The sequence below is a fragment of the Phodopus roborovskii genome, unplaced genomic scaffold (assembly GCF_943737965.1).
Source record: "Phodopus roborovskii unplaced genomic scaffold, PHOROB, whole genome shotgun sequence".
Lineage (NCBI taxonomy): Eukaryota > Metazoa > Chordata > Mammalia > Rodentia > Cricetidae > Phodopus > Phodopus roborovskii.
The window spans coordinates 8,515,858-8,540,562 of record NW_026126448.1 but is presented as its reverse complement, the minus strand read 5'-3'; the positions used below and the strand labels follow the sequence as shown (position 1 = coordinate 8,540,562).

Genomic DNA, 24,705 nt, shown 5'->3' with positions numbered 1-24,705 from the left:
ATCTGCTCACCCCCAGATAATTTTGAATGGTATTGAACTGCAGTTACTTTTCATTTAAATAACCACATGAAATAGTGTCTACAATGGCAGCATAACTGTTGCTTAGTCACTCCTCTGACAAGGAGCTGCCCCGAAAACAGAGGGGTTAAAGGTTGTTTTTAATCTTAGGCACCACACAAATCACATAATCAACCATTCTCTCCTTTCCCCACTGGCTATAGAAAGTTCAGCCATATCCAGTATGTATCTTCCCATATGTCCCCTTGTGGGGAATGGTTTTTATGCAGTGTTGGAGATTGAACCAAGGCCTTGGCACATGCTAATTATGTTTTAGGGCATCTCCAGGCTCCATGGGTACCTTTGGTTACATATTATCACACTCACTCCATTTCTCTTTCCTATTTTTATCTTTCCGTTTTGTTATTTAGGACACACACACACATACACACACAAACATACATACATACATACACACACACACACATATATATATATATACACACATACACACACACACATATATATATATATATATAAACATATATAGTATGTATATACAGGTCTGTGTGAGTGTATGCCTTATATGTGGGTACCCACAGAAGGCAGCTACTCTCCTAGAGAAAGACTTATGAGAGGCTGATTGTGAGCCACTTGACATAGATGGTGGGAATCGAACTCGGGTCCTCTGGAAAAGAAGAAGAAAGTGCTCAATACCTCTGAGTTATCTTCCCAGACCCTGTATTTATTCTGAGACAGGCTCTTGCTATGTAGCGCAGGCTGACCTGAAACTCACCATGTAGCCTAGGCTAGCCTTGAATTTGTGTCAACCCTCACACCAGTACTTTCAAAGCACTGATATTGCAGGTGTGCACCACCACACCTGGCTTGTGTTTTATTTCTTAAGTCTATAGTTCAATGAGTTTTGGTAAATTTATGAAATTGTGCAATAGTCAGCACAATTTAACTTGAAACCTCTTGCATCACCCTGAAAGAATCTCTGGTCAGTCACCACCGATCACCACAGTCCATGTTCTGTCTGTAAAATTTCTTCTGGAAGTTTCCACAGAAACAAAATCACACACTACTCATGCCCATTTATGAAATCTATTATATTTCTTAGCCAGGCATAGCAGTGTAGACCTTTAATCCCAGCTCTCAAGAGACAGGCAGGAGGATCTCTGTGAGTTCAAGGCCACCCTGGTCTAGGACAGCCAGAACTACATAGTGAGATCCTGTCTCAAATAAACAAGCAAACAAATCATTACATTTCTTCATGTATTATGTTTGTGTGTATGTGTGTGCGCGCATGAGCGTGCCACAACACATTTCAGGTGGCTCACAATGCAGGCCAGAGGTCAGCTTGCAGGTTTCAGTTCTCTCGTTCCATGATGTTGGACCCAGGGATCAACTCAGGTTGCCAGGGTTGTCAGCAAGTTCCTTCACCTGCTGAGCCATCTCAGCCCCTTGATTTGAATATCTTTTTCTTCCCTTAAGGAATGAACACAGGGTCTGCTAGCCTTTGCGTGCTGAAGTGCAGGTAAATCCCAAGCCCACACCATGTCTTCTACATCCCATTTCTTCCACCGAGTTTGTTCTTGGGTTCTTCCACAGCCATCATTTGCCTGTCGCCGGGAGTGAGGTAGCTACAATGTACTACATTTTGTTCAGTGATTCACTGAATCATGAACGTGGAGGTTGCTTTGACTTTGTGCCACTAAGGCTGCCTCTGCTCTGAGTTTCAACGTATCAATTCTATAGGCATAGGCTTTGATTTCTCTGGAGCAAATACCTATAAGCGACATTGCAGGGTCACATGGTAAAATTGTATTAAAAATCTGACAAGCTGCTTTTCAAAGTGCTGTAGCATTTTCCATTCCCATAAGCTGTACGTATGAGGAGAAGGTTCTAGTGCCTCCACACCCCCATCAATGCTTGCTATTGCCTGGCTTATTGATCAGAACCAGAGTAGGTGGGGAGTGATATCTCACTGTGGTTTTGATTCACAGCCTCTTTCTTTTTTACTGTGCCAGAGGTTACATCCAGAGCTTATGTGTATAAGGCAATCATTCTATCAAACAAGGCCCCAGCCCCTTTGCTTTGCATTTACCTAATGACTAATGATGTTAACCATCTTTTTCCTTTTTTTTTTTTTTTTTTTAGCTAGGGTATCACTGTGTAGCTCTGGCTGGCCTGGAATTTGCTATGTAGACCAAGACAGCCTCAACTCACAGAGATCCACCTGCTTCTGCCTCCCTAGTGCTGAGATTAAAGAATACACCACCACATCCACCCAGCCTTTGTTGTCAGATGCTGGAGCTCTAAAAACTCGATACTGTGCTTCCTTAGGGTTTTGTAGTTTTGTTTCTTGCCCTGGTGTCAGATTCATTGAGTGAATTTTGGTGCGAGTCTAAATTCATATTTTGCATGCGAATATCCAGTTTTCTGAAAGCCATTTGTTGGAAATACTGTCCTTTCCACATCGAATTGCCTTGGCACCTTTGTAAAAAAAAAAAAAAAATCAATTGGCCATAAATATAAGGGTTTCTTTCCTAGACTCTGGCTGGATTCTATTCCATTGATTTGTAAGCTTGTCCTTAGACCCACACTCTCTTGATTACTGTCCTTGTACCTTGTATTCTTTTTTTTTTTTTTTTTTTTTTTTTTTTTTTTGTCCCTGTGTCTTCATACACTTATCTTTAATTTTATTTAACTGGAAGAATATATCATTCCCAAATTGATATTAGCCTTTGGCAAAATTGTAATTGAGGCTTCCTTAAATCAAACCATCAAGGCCTCTCTTGTGAACATCATTGCAAAGCCATTAAAGGGACGACAACCATATTCTTATTCAAACAAACCCCAAAGGGGATCAAGAAAGGAACAGACATCTACCCTTGCCACAATAATCGGATTTACTGACTCTCAGGGAACAGGGAAGACACACTGCTAATTAGGAAGCAGTTAAGGAATTATTTCCTTCTCACTATAGCTTTAGAATGTACTAGACTGAAGAAGTAATGTCTGTCTTTGAGCTGTATGAAAGTCTTTTATTTAGCAGGCTCAGTAAAGAAGCCAGTAAGAATAACAAACATTGAAAAGAAAACCCTGTACGGTGAGCCCTCACCCACTCAAAGCTTAGAGGGTGGCATGGTGCCCTTCCCTACTAGAAACACCTTTGAGAAGCAGTTCCAATCCAGCCTTACTCAGTCTCTAGCTGCACCCTGCAGATATGACCAGAACAGGTGACCCCAGGGAGGCAGTGCTTATCTTGACCCGGAAGGAAAGAATTTTGTTGTTGTTATTGTTGTTCTGCTATTTGAAACGGTCTTGCTCTGTAGACACGCTGGCTTAGAATTTCCTATATAGCCCATGACAGCTTCAAACTCACGGTAATCCTCCTGCCTCGGGCTTTCAAGTGCTAAGATTACAAGTCTGAGCTACATGAACTAGGAGAGAATTTTTTGAAAATGAAAAACTCTTGTGTTGTGGGGGTGGGGAGGGTTGAAGGGTTATAGTCAAGAGGGTGGGAGGGGAAGGTGAAGGTGGTTTATCAGGTAGGGTGCTTGCCACCAACCCTAATGACCTATGTTCAATTCCTAGAACCCACAGAGGAGGAGGAGAGTCTGTATGATGGCAGGAGAGGCAACTCCAGGAGAGATGCAACCCCAGGAAGTTGTCCTCTGGCTTTCATAATACACCTAGGCTCACACCATTCAAGTAAATATATAAATTTAATTTTTAAAGTATTTATACAAACAAAAAGAAGAAGAAGAAGAAGATGACACAAAAATAGAGATAGCTTCTCCCCTAATCCTTCTTATGGTTTTAAAAAAGAGTTTTGCTACACTGTCCAGGCTGGCCTCCAACTTGTGGCAATCCCAAGTGTCACCATAGCCAGCCTCATTTGCCTGAAGATTCTTTTCTTTTTGGTCTTTGGGGGCATCCTAGTTATTACCCTGATGGCGTATTCTGTCTACCATGTGAGTCGTCTTAGAAGTTACATTATCAGGGTTTGGGGTGCCGCTCAGCTGTTAGAGTGCTTGCCTAGCAGGCAGGAAGCCCCAGCTTCAGTCCCCAGCAGAACCAGGACCTGGTGTGTTTGGGCATGTCTGTCATCCCTGTTCTCTCAAAGTGGACGTGGGAAGATCAAGAGCTCAAGAGTTCACAGGCTAGCCTGTATTACATGAAACCCTTTCCAAAATCAATTAATTACTAAAGGAAAAATTGCGCTACTCTTCTTTAAAGCAAGCTGCATGTGACAGCTCACAATCAGGAGGTGGTGCTGGGGAAACAAAGGTGATGTGGTGAAGGGGACAGGGAGCTGGGGCGCAGGGAAGGAAGTAGTGTTTTCTGGAGATGGGACCCCTGCAGAACGTAGGACATTTCCAATGGTGACCAGCTCCTGATGGGACAGCTCAAGCAGAACATCAGACTGAATCATCTTCTGTGACGAGAGTGCTGAGATGTTGCTGAGCTGGACAGTGGTGGGATACAACTTTAATCCCAGCACTCAGGGGAAGCAGAGGTAGGTGGAGCTCTGTGAGTTCGAGGCCAGCCTGGCCTACAGAATGAGTCCCATGACAGCTGGGACTGTTACAGAGAAAAACCCTGTGTTGAAAAAAAGAAAGGAATAAAGAAAGAAGAAAAAAGACACTGCTGTCTAATGTTTGATCTTTTTAAATAAAAAGTTGCCATGCTAGGTAACATGCTCCAAGTGATTGTCTGGTCTTCCTTCCAAGTAAGCAGTTATCAACATGTGAGTCACAACCGTCAGAAAACACATACATATTTCTTAGTCTTAGGAACCCCCAACCACTAATTTATTTTCGTTGCTACTTCATAATTCTAACTTTGCTACTTCGTGGTGTCTTCATTCCTAAGACCATCTGAAATACATGTTTACTGTGGTTGCAGCCCACAGGTTGCGGTGTACATTGGCTTGGAATTTAGGAGGGAGGCAGCAAAGATATCACCCACATTCTACATCGCTACTATTTTATAGAAAATACATGGATACAGATTTAAAAGAAAGACTCTACTTCCTTGTTTAAATTAGATGGAACTCACCTAAGTTGGGGAAAGGTGACCTATATGAGTTTTTTTTTTTTTCTGTGTGTTTATATGGGTGTGTAGTGTATGAGTGCCACTACACTCGGAGGTCAGAGGACACATTTCAGAGGTCAATTCTCTCACACTCAGATCGCCAGAGTCACATGGCAAGTGCTTTTACCTTCTGAACCACCTCAGTGGAGCCTATATGAAAATAAAGTGTAATTTATAACGAATATATTCCACTCATGTGCCAAACCTTTTTGGCAGGGTTCAGTTCTCTTCATGTGGGTCAACACCTGGAACTTGAAGATGTCCCATTCCAAAAAACACTATTCCCTTTCCTGAACCCTCGCTGTCTCCCGCCACTTCACATCACCTTTAGTGTCCTCAAGGCCATCTCTGGAGCCTGCATTTTCACTCAGCTCATTTGCTCGTTTGCTTGAGAGGAATTCTCATTATGTAGCCGGATTGGCTTCAAACTTATGATCGTCTTGATTCGTTCCTGAGGGCTGGGATTACAGGTGTTTGCCACCATGCCATTTTACCTGAGTGTTTTTTGAAAGGAGGTAAGAAACGGAAGAAAGGGAGGACACACACACACACAGAGAGAGAGAGAGACAGAGAGAGAGAGAGAGAGAGAGATTCAATAAATCTTGGCTGAATGAAGGAATTGTGAGAGCCAGATGGCAGGAGCCTGAAGGGAGCAGGGCTTTTCCGTGAGGCTGCAGGAATAATGATCGGGGAGTGGCTTTGAGAGTGAGAAGGCGCTGCCCGGCCTCTGCTTTGTGATCGTGGAATAGCAGCCTCCCTTGGGACAGTTGCTGCTCTCTTGGTTAGGCAGGAGCTGGAGAGAAGCTTGTCTGAAGGGGCCTGAGAGTTTAAGATGTAAGGGAAGGAAAAGTAGAGTTAGATGAGGCTAGGGGATGTGCCAAAGAAGGTTGGTGGGCTGAAAACCAGGCTTTGTTGGAGAGCAGTGGAGGGTTAGCCAATACATGCAACGGGGTGAAATGGGCCTGCAAATGCCTCTCTGAACCGATGCTATTAGAAGCTTGATTATGCTAATTCTAAAACCATCAAATTGCTTCCACGCTCTAGAACCTAGGCTGTCTCTGATTAAGTGCTTTACAAACACGATTCTGTGTCCCTGCTCCAGTTCTGCAAAGTTGTATCCCCTTTCACAGAAGAGGAACGTAAGGCGGAGTGAAAGGACATGATCTGCACTGTGGGTGTCATTCAGACCCAGGTCAGCATTTTCCAAATGCCAGGCTCCCCTCCCCTTCAGCAGTCTGGTTGTCCTCACTGAGTCTCTGGGTTTGGATGGCAGCATATGGGGAGCCTCTGAGAGCTTGGGGGCATCTAGCATAATGTACCTGAGCAGCTTCAAGAGGCCCCTTCTGATTTCTGAACCCCTTCTCTTGTATTGCCTGGTGTTTCCCTAGATTCAACCCCACTTTCCACAAAAAGGCCAGGATCTCCCAAAGATAAGGACCCTCAGGGTGATGCTTGTCTCGTACAGAAGCTGATGTGCAAGTCCTCCTCCTCTGGCCATGGGGTGTGGCTCCTCATGCACACCTCTCTCTCCTTTGCCCCTCCCTCTTTTGCGAGCACTTAATTCACTAATTCATTCCTGCAAAAGCAAAATGAAATAATTGTTGTCACTTGGCTGCTTTAGCACAGATAGGAAAAGGCAGGAGGGCTTTTACCAGCCAGACGTGATGAAAAGTTGGGGAGGCAAAGGAAGCTTGAAGGATTGACAAGAATGTCATTAAGGGTTGGGCTTCGGAACCTAAATTGGACATGGAGGAGAAAGAAGGAAGGAAAGAGCCGATGCATCGGGAGATGCAGGGGTCACTAGCAGGAGAGTTTAATGAGGCAGCAAGGTGCAGCGGGGGATGTCGACAAGGCCCAACATGCACTGCTAAGGAAAGGGGCCTTGGACCGGGCATGTAGCTTGGTGGAGTACTTGGTTACGGTGGATGAAGCTTTGAATCTGATCCCTGGAACCAATTTAAACTGGTCATGGTGGTGCTAGTCTGTTATCCTAGAGCTTGGGGGGTAGGAGTGGGAGGATCAGAAGTTCCGGGTCATCTTCAACTGTACAGAGAGCGTGCGAGCAACATGAAACCCAGAAAAAGATGGAGGAGAGAGAGAGCAAGACAGACCGACAGAGGTTTTCACATAACTTAGACGAACATTGTAATGATAAGGTCAAAGAAAAGGTCTGTCAAATGGAAATGGGCATGGAAGTAACTCAATGTGGTGGCAGGAAGCAGCCAAGGCTGCTGGGAAACCCACCAGGCTGGACATGGAGGCACAGCCAACGGACTTTGCAAATTCCAGGCAGTCATTATTAGGACTAGGAAATCTGTATCGTGCCAGATGCAGCAGTGATGAGATGAGATGTGGAGACAAGGCAGCTAGGCTGGCACACATAGTGGTGGGCAACGAGAGACACGTCTCAAAGGTCAGGACAAACACTTGAGGCTCTCCTCTGATTTCCACGTGCTCACCTTCACTCCCATCCACATATGAGATGCATGCACACATCATCCATACATGTGATGATGTATGCACACATCATCCACACATGTGAGAATGGTTATGAAGAGGAAGTTAGTGGAACGATCATCCAAACCTGAGCTGCAGTGGACCCAGAAGGGAGGCTAAGAATGGAGGAGTTTACTGGGAAGGGGAGCAGAGAAGTACCCAAGTCTCTCCCACTCTGGAGGGGGTGTGGGCTCGAGGGAGGGAAGTTTTGTTGGGGGGCGTAGGGGAGGCTCGAACATGCTAGGGGACAAGGTGTAGCAAAGAGGATGCAGTGAAAGGGGAGAGGGGGAGCAAAGCCCTGGAAGTCAGAGGCTTCTTCGAGACAGCCACTGCCAGCCCCCTTGAAGCAGAGGGACGGACAGGAAGGAGAAGTTGTGGGTGGCTTCACTTGATGATAAGGACATTAGGGAATCCTGCTAGGGTGAGGTCATCAGCAGCTTGTTCCATTGAAAAATTAGCTCCCGTATCATGCCCCCACCACAGTGACTCACTGGCAAGGAAGAAAGACATTAGCCAGGCTTTGTGTTCTAGGGCCTCAGCCTTTCTCTCCCATCTGTATCTGTGAAGGCAAGCTGGCAAGCTGGCAGTTCTGGGCTCTGAGCTCTCCCTGACATCTGAGGAAGGACAGCACTGTGGTCGGGGCAGAACTGACTGTCCAGATGCAGGAGGTAGGTAAACAGCATCGTCTGATCCCAGTCCTGGGAAAGCAGCTGTGAGTGACCGAAAATGCCAAGAGTTACAGGGTCTATAGGAGGAGCTGCCCTGGAAGAGCCTGGGATGAACAAGGGATGCGGATGGGCAAGCAAGGCCTTGTAGATGGGGGCAGGGTGAACAGTGTGTGTGGGTGAATAATGGAGACCCCATTACAGCAATGGTTACTGTTTGTGTATCTGTTTTAAATCTCTCCCTGCATGGCTCAGGAGCACAGACTCACCAACTTTGGGTCTGTGCAAACCCCAGAATTCTTGAACTTTTGGCAAGGACAGGGTAAAACAGCTGTGAGAGACAACAGAGCCCCTGATGATCTGGTGGGGAGGGGGGGAGACTCATGCTGAGTATAATTTGATTTCAACCAACTAAGAGATGTACTGACGTCATGAATTTGAGGAGCAGCCAGTGGGTCCGGGCTCTGGACAAAGGGTGAGTAGCGAGTGGGAACTGACATCTGGCGCGTCCCTCACCCTGCACCCTGGGGCTGGAGTACAGCAGACATGGAGATACCACGAGACATCACTTGGCCTTCATATACGAACACAAGGACATGCCTCCCTTCCAGGTCTAGGAGCAGGACAGCAGGGCAGGTCCACACAGACCCTGTGCTCAGAATTCGGCAATCTGGTCTGAGTCCAGGCTGTTTTTTTATGTGCCATCTAGGCCCAGCCATCTGAGAATTTTTTTTCCCTCTCATCATGTGGCCTTAGGCTCCCAGCCTCTGGTTTCATTTCCTGGAGTTTGTGTGCAGTTACATGTACTCCACATGCTGAGATCAGAAACCCTCTGTCCTGCCTTCATATTTCCTGTAACAATTGGGGACCAACAGATGGATGAGAAATGGGATAGAGAGTGGTAGCTTGAGATACTGGGATGCCCGTGGTGGTCCCAGAATGGTCCTCGGAAGGAGGCAAAGCACAATCCTGGTTGGCTTTAGCAGTGAGTGGGTCTGCTGCCTTCAGCTGCAGGGTGGGGGTGAGGCAGGACTCCTGTCTTCCTGTCTTGTGAGTATCACACTGGGCAGACATGCAGGGCCATCAGACAGGCCTCCTTCACACGGACACTCAAGATGGTAAGCTGAAAAGACAAGATACAAATCTCTCTTCCAGATGCCAGGCCCATGAAGACTGAGGTGTGGAGGTCTAAGCCCTGGTGAGGGCATGTTTTTCTTCACTTGCCCTTTCTCATCTGGTGGTTCCTTGTAAACAGAAGGGAAACAACATATCTTCATTCTTTTCATAAATATATACCAGGCGCCTGCTGAACGTCAGTTCCCCTTGATGGCTAGAATAAGCAGGCTCATCCCACCTTCCCTTGCAGAATCTACAATCTTAGATGAAGGAAACACACACAGATGTAGACCCCGATGACTTAGGTGGAGAAAACTCACTAACCCAGCCCAAGGCTTAGGTGTGGCTTCCTGGAAGAAGCCAGGATCCTTAACACGTATGACAATTCACTCCAGGTGCAGCAGGTCTGGAGAGGTGGGGATGGACATATAATGAATGATATGTAAGCAGCTTATGTCAAGTTTGGTTATGTGTGGGTGGATTAATGTAAAAGTTAGAACCAATCTCTTCCTATCCCCTCTGCTGTGCCCCCCCCCCACACACACACAAAGTTTATAGAACTGATGATCAATTGGGAAGGAAGATCTGATGTATTTCTGGACCAGTGACTGAGGTCCTTACCTGAGATGGATGGGGAGAGGATATGCGAACGATGGGAGCTCTGTCTCTCTCAGGGACAACTGAGAAGTGTCATGGAGAAGACTCTTGGCACATGGGTCTGGGAGCTCACAAGAGGTCCAAGGAGTGGAAGGAGGCAGGAGAAGGAGAGGCCTTGTGTAGAGCACTGGAAATGAAGAGATACAGCAAAATAATTAAAGAACCAGAAGCCACGAAGTACAGTGTGATCCAGGAAAGCCAAGGCAAGGAGCTGTTTCCAGAAGTCAGCAAAAAGCAAGCCGAAAATTACACGTTTTTAAGTTGGGGGACTAAAAAGTCAAAGTTCTGAGAAACAGACAAAATATATTTAAAGATGCATAAAAATTGCAACAGTTCTCCCACAGCACAACGAAATTACCCGTGGGTGAAAAACCACTGCCTTAGGAGTATTCATTTTTGATATATTTGTCATCTGGGCCAAATTGCCCAGATTAACGGGAGCCAGGCTTATTGCCTTTTCATACACCAGGGGGCGCACTCGCACTGCTTGTGAATACAGGTCCAAGACAAAAGCAGGCTGGGAATCAGGTGTTACCCTGAACTTGATCCCTCAACTCATATCCCTAAGCCTAGCAGTAACCCCTGAGATATCAGCATCTAGGAGCCCAGGAGCCTCCAAATCTTGTTTCTGTTTCTCATTTGGTTCTAAACTCACAGGAAATTCAGAGTCCTCACAAAGGGTCTTACCTGACTGACTCAGGGCAGTGAGGTGTTTCATCTTCCCTTAATGGTGAAGCCTTGTGGGGTGGGATTGGGAACAGAAGAGGGCTGGTGTGGTCTTGGAATACTTTCTAAATGACAGTAGTATGGACCGGGCGTGAGGAGCCCGAAGATGTTGGTGCCGAGGCTGGCTTTTGTTTGGAGATCACCAAGTCCTTATAAGCACTGCTTGGAGTATAAATCTTCAGAGCAACCCCCAATACTGCACACACTGAACATGGTGTCTCCAGCATTTGAGTTTGGTATGAATGAGTGATATGAAATTCAGGTGAGATCGGGCAGGTTTGGGTTGGTACAGTTGTAAATAAGGAGTCTGAAATTCAGTGCCAAGGTTTATGTTGGACCTGGGTCTTAAGACCAGGGATCAATTTATACCAGCTAGAATTAGTATAGAAATTGGGGCTTTGGTCAGCCTCTGGAGGAGGCTAACTTCAGGCCAGAACAGAGGAAGAAGTGTAGAGATAAAGGCTGTGTGGAGTTTCTACAAAGCTAGTCCTATCTTGGGTTGCACAGTGGAGTTGGATAAGGTTGTTTTACTAAATGATCACAAAGGCGGGGGTGGGGGTATTAAGGTCAGCCTCTGCATTAGGGTGTTTTTTTGTTTGTTTTCCTCTTCTGGTGACCTAATCTTAATTTTGCTATTGACAATTCAAGGGTTGGAGAGGTGGCTCAGCTTTTAGGAGCACTTGATGTTGCAGAGGGCTGGGTCTGGTTCCCAGCACCCACACTGGGTTGCTCATATCCTCCTAGAACTCTGGTTCCAAGCAAAAAAGCTCTCTCAGGCCTCTGACAGCCCCTGCACTCACACGAAGTGTGTGCGCACGCGTGTGAGTGCGTGCATGCAAACACACACACACACAAATAAACAAACAAACAAATAAATATTTTTGTAAAGAAAAACTTGAGAATCCCAGTCAGGAAATGTACCTATCTGGGATGGAAATAAACCGGTGAAATTTTATTTAGGAACCTGGCCATTTAGGGTTAGAATTTCTAACTGGAGTCAATACAAATAAAAATTACTACTTGTTCTGGTTGCTAGGCAAATTTAGGGGTCTGGACTCAACATTTGGTTCAAAGGTGGTTCTGGGCTGAGTATCAGATTTTCATCTGTACTGGGGACGGGGGACCCTAGAGAAGTATTAGGTTCACGTGAGGATTTGGGAGGGTCTGGGCTTGTGTCGGAGTTTGGGTCTATCCAGGCTCGTTTACTGAGGTTTAAGCTCAATCTTGGCGTTGCAGTCGGTTTCGACTTGGGCTTGGTCTGCAGCCTCGCTGGGCCTATGGCTTCACTCCTCTACAAGCGAGAGTGCACGAGGGGAGGGGCGGCGCCGGGGACGCGCACGGCAGGGGCAGGGACGCGGGCGCGGGCGGGCGGGCGCGCGCGGCTGGAGCTGGCGCGGGAGCGGTGGCGGCGGCGGCAGAGGCGGCGGCTCCGGCTCCAGCTCCGGCTCGAGCTCGGGCTCGGGCGGCGGTGGCGGGAGAGGGCGACGGCGGAAGCGGCGGACTGGAAGCGGCGGCCTCAGCGGCTCGAGGGGGGACATGCAGACCGACGGCCCCCGGAGAGGCGGTGAGTGACCCCCCGAACCCCCTTCGGGCCCCTCGGTGCGCGGCCCTTCCGCGCCGTCCCCGCCCTGCCCCCGCGTCCGTGGAGCGGAGCCGGGGGCGGGCCCGGGGGCGCCGGGAGGCTGGGCCGCGCCCCCACCTGCCGCGCCCGCGATCTCGGCCGAGCCCCCGCCGCACCTGAGCCGCAGCCCGCGCCCCCCGTGCAAAGTTTCCCCGCGCCGGTGGGCGCCTGGTCCCCCACCCGCGGCCGTCGCGCTCCGGGGGCGGCCTCCAGCCTCCCCCGCCGGCCCCGGGCGGGTCCGGGCCGCCTCCCCGTCCCACGGCGCCCCCTCCCCGCCGGCGGAAGAGCCGCAGCCGACGCCGGGTCTCGCGGGCGACTGGGCGCACGTGCGGCCCCGGGATGCGCGGGGCGCGAGTTGGGAGCCCCCCCCCCCGGTTTCCCCCGTGCGGAGCGCGGGCCGGGGAGGGACCTGGCGGGCGGTCCCAACCCCCACCCCGAGCGGTGCCCCCGAGGCCCCCGAGCCACTCGTCCCGGGAGGGCGGGTGCGCTCGGACCCGCTCCGAAAGTTCACTCAGTCGCCTCCCGGCGTCCCGCCCGGTCCCGTCCCGTCCGGGCGTGCCCGGTCCCCAGTCTCTGCGCCCGCGTCTTCGCCTCGGCGCCTTTCTCGGTTTCCCTAGGTGTCTCTGTCTCCCTGTCGCTCACTGCCTCCAGATCCCACTCCCTGCGGCCCCAGCGTGTCCAGCTGTGGGTCTCTCTTCCTTCCCAGTCTCCGTGTTCTCGCCCCCGTGTATCGGGTTCTCCTCCCTGGGTCTCCCTGTCCTCTCTCCCCGGGTCTCCGTGTTCCCTCTCCCCGGGTGTCCCTGTTCCTTCTCCCCGAGTCTCTGGGCCTCCATGTCTCTGTAGTTCTTTCCTTGGGTGTCTCTGTATCCCCCCCCCTCTGTCAGGCCCCCTCCCCCACTTCTCTGGAATGCGGCCCCTCTGGTTCTTCTACCCCGGGAGGGGGAGGGGCTGGCCCTTCTCCCCATTTCACCCCCTCCCTCTGCAGGGCCCCTGCGTTGGAGCCGGTGGGGTGGGAGCTCTACCTGCCCCTAGCTCTGGGACGGGAGGGAGGACCACCCTGAGAGCAGCCTGGCAGGGCTTGGGGATGCTCATGACCAGGGGAAGGCTCCACTTCTGCTTCTGAAGGTACAAGAGCGGCATTCTGAGTGACCTGGTGCTAGCACTCTGGGAATACAGGGAAGTGTTTTGTGGTGAAGGGCCCAGTGTGGGAATCTTTGGGAGGCACCAGGAATTTGATAGGATCCAGAGAAGAGGTCTGACAGGAAATCTGAGGGGTTCTGTGTGGCTCCTTATTAACTCTTGCTTCAGGGAGTGTGAAAATCCCTGTTTTTACTGATGGTATGAATCTGCCTAGGGCTTCAACGACTCCTCAGGAACAACCCTTCATTCTCAGCCAGGGCTCAGGCCACACACCCATAGGCCCCACCTTCCTTCGCATTCTCAGCTCACCTTCCATTCTCCCGTGCACTTCACCTTCCCTGCAAGAAGGAGCCCCATGCAGAAGCCTGCTGTGCTTGCACACTCGCAGCACGCCTGTGCACCTGCACACTCAGTCTCGGCCTTCGCGTGCACACACTTCCTTGTACGTTCTAGTTCAGTTTCTTCACGGTTTTGTTTTCCTTGAGTTACTCTTTCCTTCCTTTAATGGGGACACTTTTAATATGAGTCTCCCTTCCCTTCCTTCTGTAGCTGCTGACACCCCTCCCGCCTCCCCCTGTCCAGTCTCCTGTGTTTAGGGCCCTGGGAAGAGGAGTTCTTTTCCATAGTCCCGGGCGCTGGAGAATTCGTTTGCTGGGAGGCAGGGTGGACTGCAGCAGGGGTAGACTGGCTGAAAACCCTTCCTTGTGAATTGTTTTGATGTGCAGCAAGATACTGTCCCTGCTGTTTTGTGCTTTCTCTATTCTTCTTTCAGCCACCTGTCAGTTTGAGGTCCTCAGTGGGGGAGGGAGCCCCCAGACCTAAACAACTCTGTGCTCCAGCTTTTAGGGCAAGGAGGCCTCAGCTTTAGTTCCCTGTAGAGCGGGGCTGGTAGTGGTGTTGGTGGGCCCCAGGGCTGCTGTGAGAAGCCAAGAGAACCATGTGGCTGGCTGTGCAAGTCAGCAGTGGCAATCACTTCATGGGAATGCAAAAGTGATTCAGTAACCTATTATTGATCGCTGACTGTGTGCCAGGCACAGGGCTAGGCACTTTTTGGCCTGGCAGTCTGGCTTCCTGTGGAACTAACAGCTGTGCAGAAGAGGAAGCTCGTCTCTTAGCAGTTGCTGAGGTGGGAGTGATAACCACACGGAGGGACGGACATTCCAAGCTGAGGTTAGAAGATTGGAGGGGTCCCTGTGAGACAGGAGAGTTGCAGGTTCAGGGTGAGATGATTCTCAGGAGACTGAGAAAAGGCTCTCTGAAGTTGTCTTAGACAGGTCAGTAGGAGTTTGCCAGCTGAAAAAGAGAAAGGATGCTACAGATGAAGAGGGAAAAACCCCTGCTGTGAACAGCACTGGAGATAGATAATGCAGCAGGAAAGCCCTTGCCTAGCATACGTAAGGCCCTGGACTCAGTTCCTAGCACTGAAAAATTAATTAGTTAATTTAAAAAAATTGAACAATGTGAGTAAAGATTGAGAGATGTTACCACTTATGCTGTGTTCAGAAAGATGCCACAGCAGCTCACAGAGCCTTGGCTGTTCTGTGAGCTACCGTTACTTTTAAAAACCCAGAGAAGAGAATCTGTGGCTTAGAGTTTGGGTGGAGACTGTGGGTCATACTACAGTCAGATTTCTTCACTAGAAGATGGTTCTGGGCTATGAAAAGTTCTGGGTGGAGGCAGGATTCCTAGCAAGGAGGATGCTGCGTGCAGAAAGTCAGGTGACGGAAAGGCAGCTTGGTGGGGAGGGGCACAGGGGGCCACTGAGAAAGCACATTTGGTAGGACAGGGTGGTTTGTGGGAGGTGGAGTGAGGAAGAGGAAGGGCCAGGCTTCACTGAAGTCCTGAGCTAGGGACCTGGGGAGGAAAGGCCACCAAGTCACGTAAATGTTGAGCTCAGGCTCCATGTGTTGTCTGCGAGGCACTTGGGTTTTGGTGAAGGGGTTTAGCATGAAGCTAGAGCCTAAGCCAGAGGACATCAGGAGTTACCGTGGAGCCAGGAGTGATGTCCTCTCGAGGAAGACAGCTGATTTTGATTATGAATTGGAGTTTGACTTGACCTTGAACAAATTGCTAACCACCTCTGGACCCCGATTCTTAAATGGGGTTGGGAAACTCCATGCCTCATAGGGTTGTCAGAGGGATTAAAGATAAACATGAAGCGTTTGAGACAGGGCCTCCCATCTTGTATTGTTCCTCAGTGGTAGCAGTTGTTTTAACATCATCAATAAAAGCGTTGAAAATACACTCCTTCATCAGAATCACCAAATCACAGAGTTGTCTTTGGAAACACATACTGTTCAGGCAGAGACGCCTGCCTGCAGTAGCTGCTGCTCGAAGCTGGGCCTTTATAGGTGGGATGCTCAGCCAGGTGGGGCTCATCTTCATTGATGGAACTATGTGTTGCACCAGTGTTATTTGACCTTCAGGGTGCAGGTAGGCCTGAGAAGGGATGACAGAGAAGAGAGCTCTTGAAGAAGTGGAATCTGAGAAGGGCAACCTCTGGTTTAGTGTCCCACTTCCTCCCGAGATTCTTCGTTTTGCTTTTGCCTCCAAGGTCCAGATGCACCAAGTCTCGGTACACTGGGCCTCTGGGTCTGAGAACTCCGGGTTTATTTCCTTGGCTGTGTATTATCTGCTGCTTCTGGGGACTGTTTGTGGTGCAGCCCCAGGGCTGCCTGGAGGTTGCTTCAATCTATGTCTGTGCTCTGGATTTCTACTTGCTCCTCCTGGTCCCACTGCTGGGCTGGGCTTCAGCCTGGCAGGTGACGCAGAGCCCTACTGGACCAGGCCAGCCAGGTTGGTACAAGAGCCTTCTACGTGATCTTGGTCATGCCTGTTCCCTAAGCCTGGTGTGAGACTTTTCTGGGTGTTTTGCCCAGTGTGAATCCTCACTGAAATCCTATCCAGTTAGGACCTGGCTGAGCAGTCTACCTTCTAGATGTCAATGCCAGTTTGTTCTCTGGGTAGCTGGCCATCCCGACTGGTCTAGATTTTGTCCCCTTGTGGGTCTGGAGTGGTTCTGAGGGCTGCTGGTGTTTGATCTGTAGGTGACTTGATAGGCTGGGTTGGGGCTTTTGGTCCTGGACTGGTGTGACCCATAGTACTGCTCTAGAATACTGCCTTGGACTGTTCTGTGTTCCTTGAGGGGTCTTGGCAGCCTCAGGGTCCTGTGTTTCTGAGACCTACTTTGTGGCCATTTTGGATGTATGCCTTTCTTCAGATATGGATTTTGCTTTAGGTAGGGCCTGTCCCAGTCGTCAGGCAGGAGGCCCAGTGCAGCTGACATGGCCTTGGGTGTGACACCATTGCTTTGAACACTACCCCTCTGCCTGGGTTCCTGAGCAACGGTGGAGCTAACAGCCCCATGTCAAGCATTGTGAGGCTGGGTGTGCATCTCCAGACAAATGGCCTTTGAGTTTGCCACATGGAAGCCAGTTTCTCTGGCCAGACCCGCTTGGCAGCCTGCTGCAGAAGCAGCGGCCACTGGGAATGTTGTAGAGAAATGTTGTGGAGAGGTACAGTAGACTTGGGGGGTAAGAGTGCATACTGGCATCCTGAGGACCAGGGCCTTTGGTTCGGATCTGGCCAGGGGTGGGTGGGTCTGGTGAGGCCTTGGGTGAGTCAGTGGCTTTTTACCTAAGAAGACTTCCTAACTTTCCAAAGGTGACTGACTAGCCTAAAGTAAGGACAAAGGGCTAGAGAGGTAGCACAGCAGTTAAGAAGAGCATTGGCTGCTCTTGCAGCTGTCCTGGGTTTGGTGGCTCACAACCCATCTATAACTCCAGTCCCAGGAGTCTGATGCCCTATTCTGAATTTGGGCACCATACGTGTGCCCAGATGGTACACATACACACATACAGGCAAAACACTCACACACTTCAAATGAATCTAAAACAAGTTAAAGTGAGGACGGTTCCCGGGTGTGGAGGTTAGTCTGTGGATGGTGATGAGCATCAGGCCTGGGTCAATGAGGATGTGCCAGCTCCCCCAGTTTCCTGTTTAGGGAAGAGCTGAGGTGGCAGAACTGGGATGAACCCTGCTGTGAGTGTGGGGTGAGGCCCAGAAGGAGCCCTAAGTGGGCTGCAGCATGCTTCAAGTGGGCACCAGCAGAGTAGCTGAGCTGGTGATGAGGTGATGTGGGCGTGACTAAACCCTGCCCCCTCACCCAGGACCATGTGAATGCTAGTGAGAGCTCAGTAATGGTTTTAGAAGGAAGGGGCAGGGCTCTGACGCTCTGTGTGTGCCAGCGGAGGAGGCATCCAGGGGCACACCTTCATTTTAAAAATTATAGAGAAGCAGAGAGTCAAAAATAAATATTGCTCCCGAAGCATCTTTGAAGGCTGGTGTATATGCTGGGGCGTGTCCTGGCTGTTTCCTGTGAACTCATGTTCTCACCGTGTGTTGACTGAGCACCTACTATGTGCTGGGTTCCTGCTGGGCACTGGACATAGTGAGTTGAGCCAGGCAGGTATGCCCCATGTGTTTATTGAGCTTCTTTTAGTGACTCCGAGTCATGTAAGTAAATAAATAGGTTTGTGGTCATTGCTTTGAGGCAAAGTCCAGGCATATGGTTGGCCATGTCATGGTAAGCTTACTTGAGAAGTGCTGTTGGATCTGGAATCTGGTCGGAAGTATATAGGTAGCCCATTTTAGGCTGTAACACACATCATGGGCTAGGCTGGGAGACAGGAGAATTCCTGTTGAATTGAAAATTGGAAGAGAATGCATTTGTGCCTGGCTCCTGAGGGGGAGAGCCTGGGCAGGTGCAGCTCCAGTGGTAGGGTGGGGTGAGTGCTCTTTTCCAGGAATTGAGACCCAGGTTCTATGCCCTTTGGTTGGAGACTTGGCCTGTGCTGCTTATGGGCATGGGGAAGTAGACAGACGGGCAGGCACATAGTAGGTGCTTAGGGAGCATCAGACAAATGCAGTGAAGTAACCAGATGGGTACTTTTCCTAAACGGGATCGTCTTACACCCACAGATCTGTAACCTGCTTTTCTTTTTCCTGCATAAATAGAGTTTCAAAAGTCTGTCTGTGTCAATTTATATTTTGCTTTGATGAAGTTCTTGATGTTTTCTTACCTTTTCCTCTCTGTCCAGGAAGGAGCGGAGGCCCTGGTGCCCTGCCCTCGGTGCTGACTGCCCAGCAAGAGTGATCAGTATAAGCAAGCTAAGACCCGGTAAGTTTGTCCCAACAGGTGGCCAGGTGCAGGGTTGCTGGGGAGCGGGGGCTGTGTGCCAAGCGGAATGGTTTGGATTTGTTTTTTCTTTGTTTTTTGTTTTTGTTTTTTGAAGGGGTGTAACTTTGGAGCCTGTCCTGGAACTCATCTGTAGACCAGGCTGGCCTCAAACTCACAGAGAATGGTTTGAATTTCCATGTGAGACTTTAAATAAGTTGTGGAGGGGATATCCAATACATACATGGTTGAACGATGGAAAGAAAGCAGGAATAGGAGGAAGAGAAGGGATTCGGGTGTTATTTAAGGAGGCAGAGTAGACAGGCCATTTGTGAGGGATTGAGTGTGGGGCTGAGGGAAAGGAGTGTGGAGGACGGAGGTGGATGGGGAATGATATACAGCTTATCAGCTGCTGTAGGTGTGTTATAGGCTTCTGGATGGCAGCAGGGGTTATGAGCTTCTCCATTTGCTGTTTCTGTAGGGAAAAAAGACTGCTGATTACGTAGAAGGAGCCAGATACTCAGGGCAGTGGGCTGGGGTTGTAGAGAACAAGGCCAGATGGTTAGTTAGGAGTTGACATGATGGGCTGGGATGTGAGACTGAAGGCTGTAGACTTCCTTCTAAGGATGCTTCAGGAGCACTGAAGGTTCTTAAGCTGACAGCATCCATTCATTCATCTAGTTGTCTCTTCATTCATGCAATACTGGTTAGAACAGCAGACAGCACATACAATGGGCATGTTTAGATTTGTGTCTAAAAAGAAAGGATTATTTATTTTCATGTTATGTGTGTGTGTTTGCTTGCACGTGTGTATACACACCACATGTGTGTGCCTGGCGCTTGTGGAAGCAGAAGGGGTTGGATCCTGTACAGATTGTGTACAGTCCCCATGTGGGTAGTAGCACCCTTAACTGCTGAGCCAAGCCTTCCAGTGCCTGGATGTGCACTTTGTGAACCGAGGGCAACATTGGCTTGTGTACAGGATGGATTGGAAGGGAGTAACCAAGGGCAGGAAGCCCATGGGGGGGGTGATGGGTAGTTGGGATGAAAGAGGGGGAAAGTCAAACTTCCTAACAAGTTAGAAATTTGGAATGAGGAAAGGACCTTCAAGGACTTGCCGACCTGGGTGACAGGTTGTCGCTGAGCTTGGTGGGCCTTTCTCTGGAAGCTTCTTGAAGGCAGGACCCACGCTTCATGGCCATCACCCTGTTCACTGAACAGTTCTAAGATAGATGGTTAAACAAAGAGGCCATGACAGATCGATCTGGAGCCACTGAAGTGGCTCAGCAGGTAAATGTGTTCGCTTCCTGCCGGCCTGAGTTTGATTCCCAGAACCCAGTGGAAGCAGAGAATTGACTCCACAAAGTTAGCCTCTGACCTCCATGAAACCACACATACAATTATAACAAATAATAAAAATTAAAAAAGGAGAAGTGGATTGGCCTAGATGGAGAGGATTGAGGGTGCTGTGAGTATCCACACTTGATGAGATGGGCACTGAGATTATGCACAGGGACATGGGGAGGACTCAGGTGAGAAAGGTCGGGTAGGAAGCATGTGTATAAGGGTATTATGCATCCTGCTGTCTATCGGGTGAGGGTCTGATCTGCCTAAAAGCCCAGTCTAGCCAGAAGAGGCCCTGAAAAAGGACCCTTTTGTGCTCTAGTGAGCACATGTGATTTAACATGTCTGGAGGATGGAGATGAGGTGTGTACAGCCTCCGCCCCCTCCCCTCTCCCCACTTCTGGAAGCTGAACTAATATGAGGGTAAAGAGAGATGCTTTGAGATTCTAAAGACCAAGAAAGTACTAATATGAATGTCAGGGACTGCACCAGGGTTTCTCAGTCTTGGTACTGTAAACTTTACAGACAAGGCGATCCTTTTCTTGTGGGGCTAGCCTAATTCTGTGAGATGTCTCACAGTATCCCAGGTTTCTTCCCATTGGATGCTAGTAACCCCTACCTCCATCCCCAGGCCTAAAAATCATGCCCTGTGGCAGGACAGGGTGCTGTGGATTGAGAACCACTGGTTTGTATCACCTTTTGTGATTTCACTGAACTGAACAACCTGGAAATGTAGGGAGAGTCATTTGTGGGAAGAGTTACCTCAGTGGATCACTTGAACTCAGTTCTGAAGCACAGTGAGTGTCTGGGACACGAGAAAGGCATCTTTTGCAGTAGAGACAATACTGGGTATAAAGACCCCGAGACAGCAGAGTTGGTGAATATTGATCCAAAGGGTCTCACCTCACACCCCCTAAGAAAAGATCTAGATTTATGGGTTGTGGCTGTAGAAGGAACTATGCTGGCACTTTTTGAGTTTTGTTTTGCTTTGTTTTTGTTTCTTAACTAGGCCCCTGTTAGGTCTTTGGCTGTCACTCTGAGATTTTGACACCCCTGGTTTCTCCTTTGACTCCCTAGAGAGTCAAAAACTAAGGACTATAAAAGGGGCCTCAGTGTAGCTAGAGGATCCCCAATACTAGAGTGGGAGGGAATGTTGTTCCTGGCTGTTCACACAGACTCTGGCTGCCTGGCTGAGGGAGGTTAGGCTGGAGGAGATAAGGCAGTCTTAGGCTCCATCCTGGCAGCCAGCTCCTCTGGGCCAGGGTCGAGGCTGAGGCTGTGATTTATTCTGTTCATAATCCAGTGGTTGGTTTGGTGAGAGTTGGAAACATGTAGGTTTCCCCTTCCCAAGTGTGACAAGGCCTGTTTCCACCTCCGTGGCAGTGGCTGCTGCAGTACCACGCGGTAAACTGTCCAGGGCATGACAAAAGGGCTCGGTTAGCTGCCACCACAGGTTAAAAGATGAACAGCTCTTGGTTCTCCCTGCCCAGCATGCATCTTGTTGCTTCAGCTTGGCCTCTCCTTGGCGCGCATGCCCTGGAACCCTGGATGCCCCATGTCCATGTTTGGTCTCCAGTCTCCTGGGAGCCAGGGTCGTGGCCTGAAGAGGAGCAGTGGAAAGGCTAGAGGAACAGGTGGTATTTGGAGACTAATTAATATTTGTGAATAATAACGCATGCCCACGGGAAACAAATCAATCTTTGTTTGCATATTCATGAAGGGGCCTTGAGAATGATCCCAGCTGTTTTCCGTCCAGGAACCCCTCAGTCCTGGCGTCACATGGTCTCTTGGGGGCCCTCTTTGGCCCTGGCAGGGATGGTTAGGGTGGACCTCATGGAAATGACACGCATTTTCCATGATACACATACATGAGTCCTGTGGCTTGATGATGTGCCCGCTGATCTCTTTTTCCTCAGAGCAGTGATTCCCAGGCTCTTTGGTTTCACACACAGTTCGGTTTCCAAAAGTGCTTAGGTCCATCAGGGGGTTAGAAGTTTTTTATTTTGCCAAGTAAGGACATTATATAAAAAACAACTGCTATCTGCTGTCCCCATCACTTCATACAAGAAAGGACATTTTAGCACCAAGGACAAAATTTGAGAATAAAGGACATTTCTTCCTAAGAAAGGGCATTTGGCAGCTTTACAGTGGTGTAGCAAGAAAAAAGATATATCAAAGCCATTCTGAATGTAGAAAAATTACACTCAATTATATCCTATAATATCATATGCCATGTAATTGTTTTCCTGGCCAAGTATGTCAGTTTGGTAGAACCAGTGGCCCACGGTGTAATTCAGAGATGAGCTTGAGTACCCAAGTGTCTGAGCCTTGATTTTATAATTGTCCAAGGCTCGGGCTCACCCATCCATGTTGGTGGAGTGGGTGTCTGTTCTGAAAAATTCCGTAGTAGGTGGGTGCACAAGGTCCATGGCAGTCCAGCAAGGCGGAGGACCTGGGAGACCAGCGTGTGGGCAGGACCAACATCTAGACTCAAGCCCAGGCCTGAGACTCAGGGCTGCTCCCGTCTCTTCTGATGAGGGAGAGGCCTTGGACCTGCAGCAGCCTGGACCGCCTGACACCAGGGGCAGGCTCTGTGCCCAGAATCCAGGGGTGGGAGCAGTGTGCTCACACCAGGAGCTGCTGAGAGGGAGGGACCCTGGCTTGGAAGACATTGGTTGCCAGAGTGATTCCCTGAGACAGTGCCCATGTTTATGTATGTCCCTAGGGTCTCCTGGTGTTTAAGAGTTGTCTGTGTCCCTGTGTCTGGGGATCACTGGGAGCAGCTCTCTTGGGAGGGAATATTTATATTTTCAACTTAAAAATAACATTTTTCTGTGTATGAGTGTTTTGCCTCTGTGTGTGTGTGTGTGTGTGTGTGTGTGTGTGTGTGTGTGTGTGTGTGTGTGTTGCCCATAGAGGCCAGAGGAGGGCATTGGATCTCTTAGTACTGAAGTTACAGACAGTTGTGAGCTGCCGTATGGGTGCTTGGAATCAAACGTTCTCTGGCAGCCAGTGCCCTTAACTCTGAGCCATCTCTCCATCTCTGTTTTCCATGCTTCTCCCTTCTTCCTATACTGTGGATCTGAACAAAGTGTTCTGAACACTCTTGAATCCCCAAGTAAGAGCCACTGGACTTTGCTACACTGAGGATTGGGTTCAGAGGCCATAATTTTACTCACCTGTTCTGGGAGTGAGGCACTATGATGGGTTTATTGAGTGGAGCCTTATTCCCCTTCATTTAATATTGGCACCTCTACACATCACCTCCTCACCCCCCACCCCCCACCCCTGGTCTATGGCAGAGTTTACACCTCTGTGGCAGTGTACTGGGGAGTTACATCCCTGTGATGTCCTTATCAGGCAGTTATACCCACAGATGTCTATACCCTTTGTGTACACCCACATGATGTCTGGACCAGATGCTGTTCCATGTCTGCACCTGGGAGTTAACCATGCTGTGGTTGCTGTACCAAGGCAATAGGGGATTGAGACTCTGTAATTGAACTGGGGTGTTCTGTCCCAGGATGACTGTGCTGTGCAATTTTGTAACATCTATTTTGTTTCATTCCTTTATGTCCATACTGGAGAGATGTGCGCCCTCCCCCCCAATACTTGTACTGAAGATTGAGCCCATATGGCGTCTGCTGCGTTGTGGGGTAGGGAGAATGTGCCTGGAATTGTTGAGCATGGAAGTTAAACTCTCTGACTTTGTGATGTCTCTCTCATGAGACCTGCCTAGGCCATGCTGTCTGACCTGTGTGTGACACATCTCTGAATTGTACACTAGGTATCTGTACCAAAGCTAGAGTTCTATCTGAGAACCTTGTCCCCCATGGTAACCTGGTCAGGCAGTTCATCATCTGATGGCTTGATGGCCACGCTAAGGTAACCATGGTGCTGTGAACAAGCCCAGATAGGGCTGTAACAAAGTAGGACCCCCATCCTGACATGGCAGAGTGTGACCTCATTGTGGGCTGAACCTCCTCAGCTCTGTGATCACTCAGCAGAACCCACAGCCTGGAGTAAGTAGTGCTGAACAGTACTCCATGCCCTTCAGCTTTATGACTTTTTCTGCTTGTGTCTCACACCCAGTTTGGGTAAGCTCCCGGGACAGGGAACATCTCCCCTCCCCTAGGTCTCTAGCCCCTGCCCTAGTGCCACCTGCTTCCTCCACTGTCGCTCACCTGCTGCTTATTCACCTCATGATCTTTGACTGTCCTAAGTTCAAATAAGGGTTCAAGTTCCAGGAAGGAGCAGAACCATGTTTGTACTCCATCCCTTCCGTTCATCTGTCCTCTCAACTTAAATTCTCTTAGCACTGTGGGGCCCCAAGGTGTGCCCACTGTGAAGGCCTGGCCATGTACCAGTGCCCTGTATGTGGCAGTGTGGGCACTGCTGCATGTCACATGAAGTCCCCAGGCAAGGAACATGGAAACAAGACCTTCAGAAGCTCACCCCTGGGGCTTAGGTGTCTCTAGTACACAGTGTAGTCACCAAAAGGCTTTAATGTGTGTCTGCAGAGTGGAAGAAGCCTGAGAACAGGAAAATGAGTGAGCAGGGCCTTAAAGGTTTCAGCCTGCTCCAAACAGCCATCCCCATCTGCTTTGGATATCTGGAACAGAAGAGGGAGGAAACATGGATGTTGAATCTTAGGGTCTAGC

At 49.4% G+C, this 24,705-nt stretch overlaps 1 protein-coding gene across 13 annotated transcripts in view; it reads left to right on the top strand.

Annotated features, from left to right (window-relative positions):
* Positions 1-12,162: 12,162 nt before the first annotated feature.
* Ptprf (protein tyrosine phosphatase receptor type F) overlaps positions 12,163-24,705 on the top strand; it is an 83,248-nt gene continuing 70,705 nt past the window's right edge. For all 13 annotated transcript variants that reach the window (XM_051188622.1, XM_051188617.1, XM_051188621.1 and 10 more), the window contains exons 1-2: positions 12,163-12,327; positions 18,624-18,703. The gene's annotated coding sequence lies outside the window, so the exon portion shown is untranslated. The remainder of the gene's footprint in view (positions 12,328-18,623; positions 18,704-24,705) is intronic.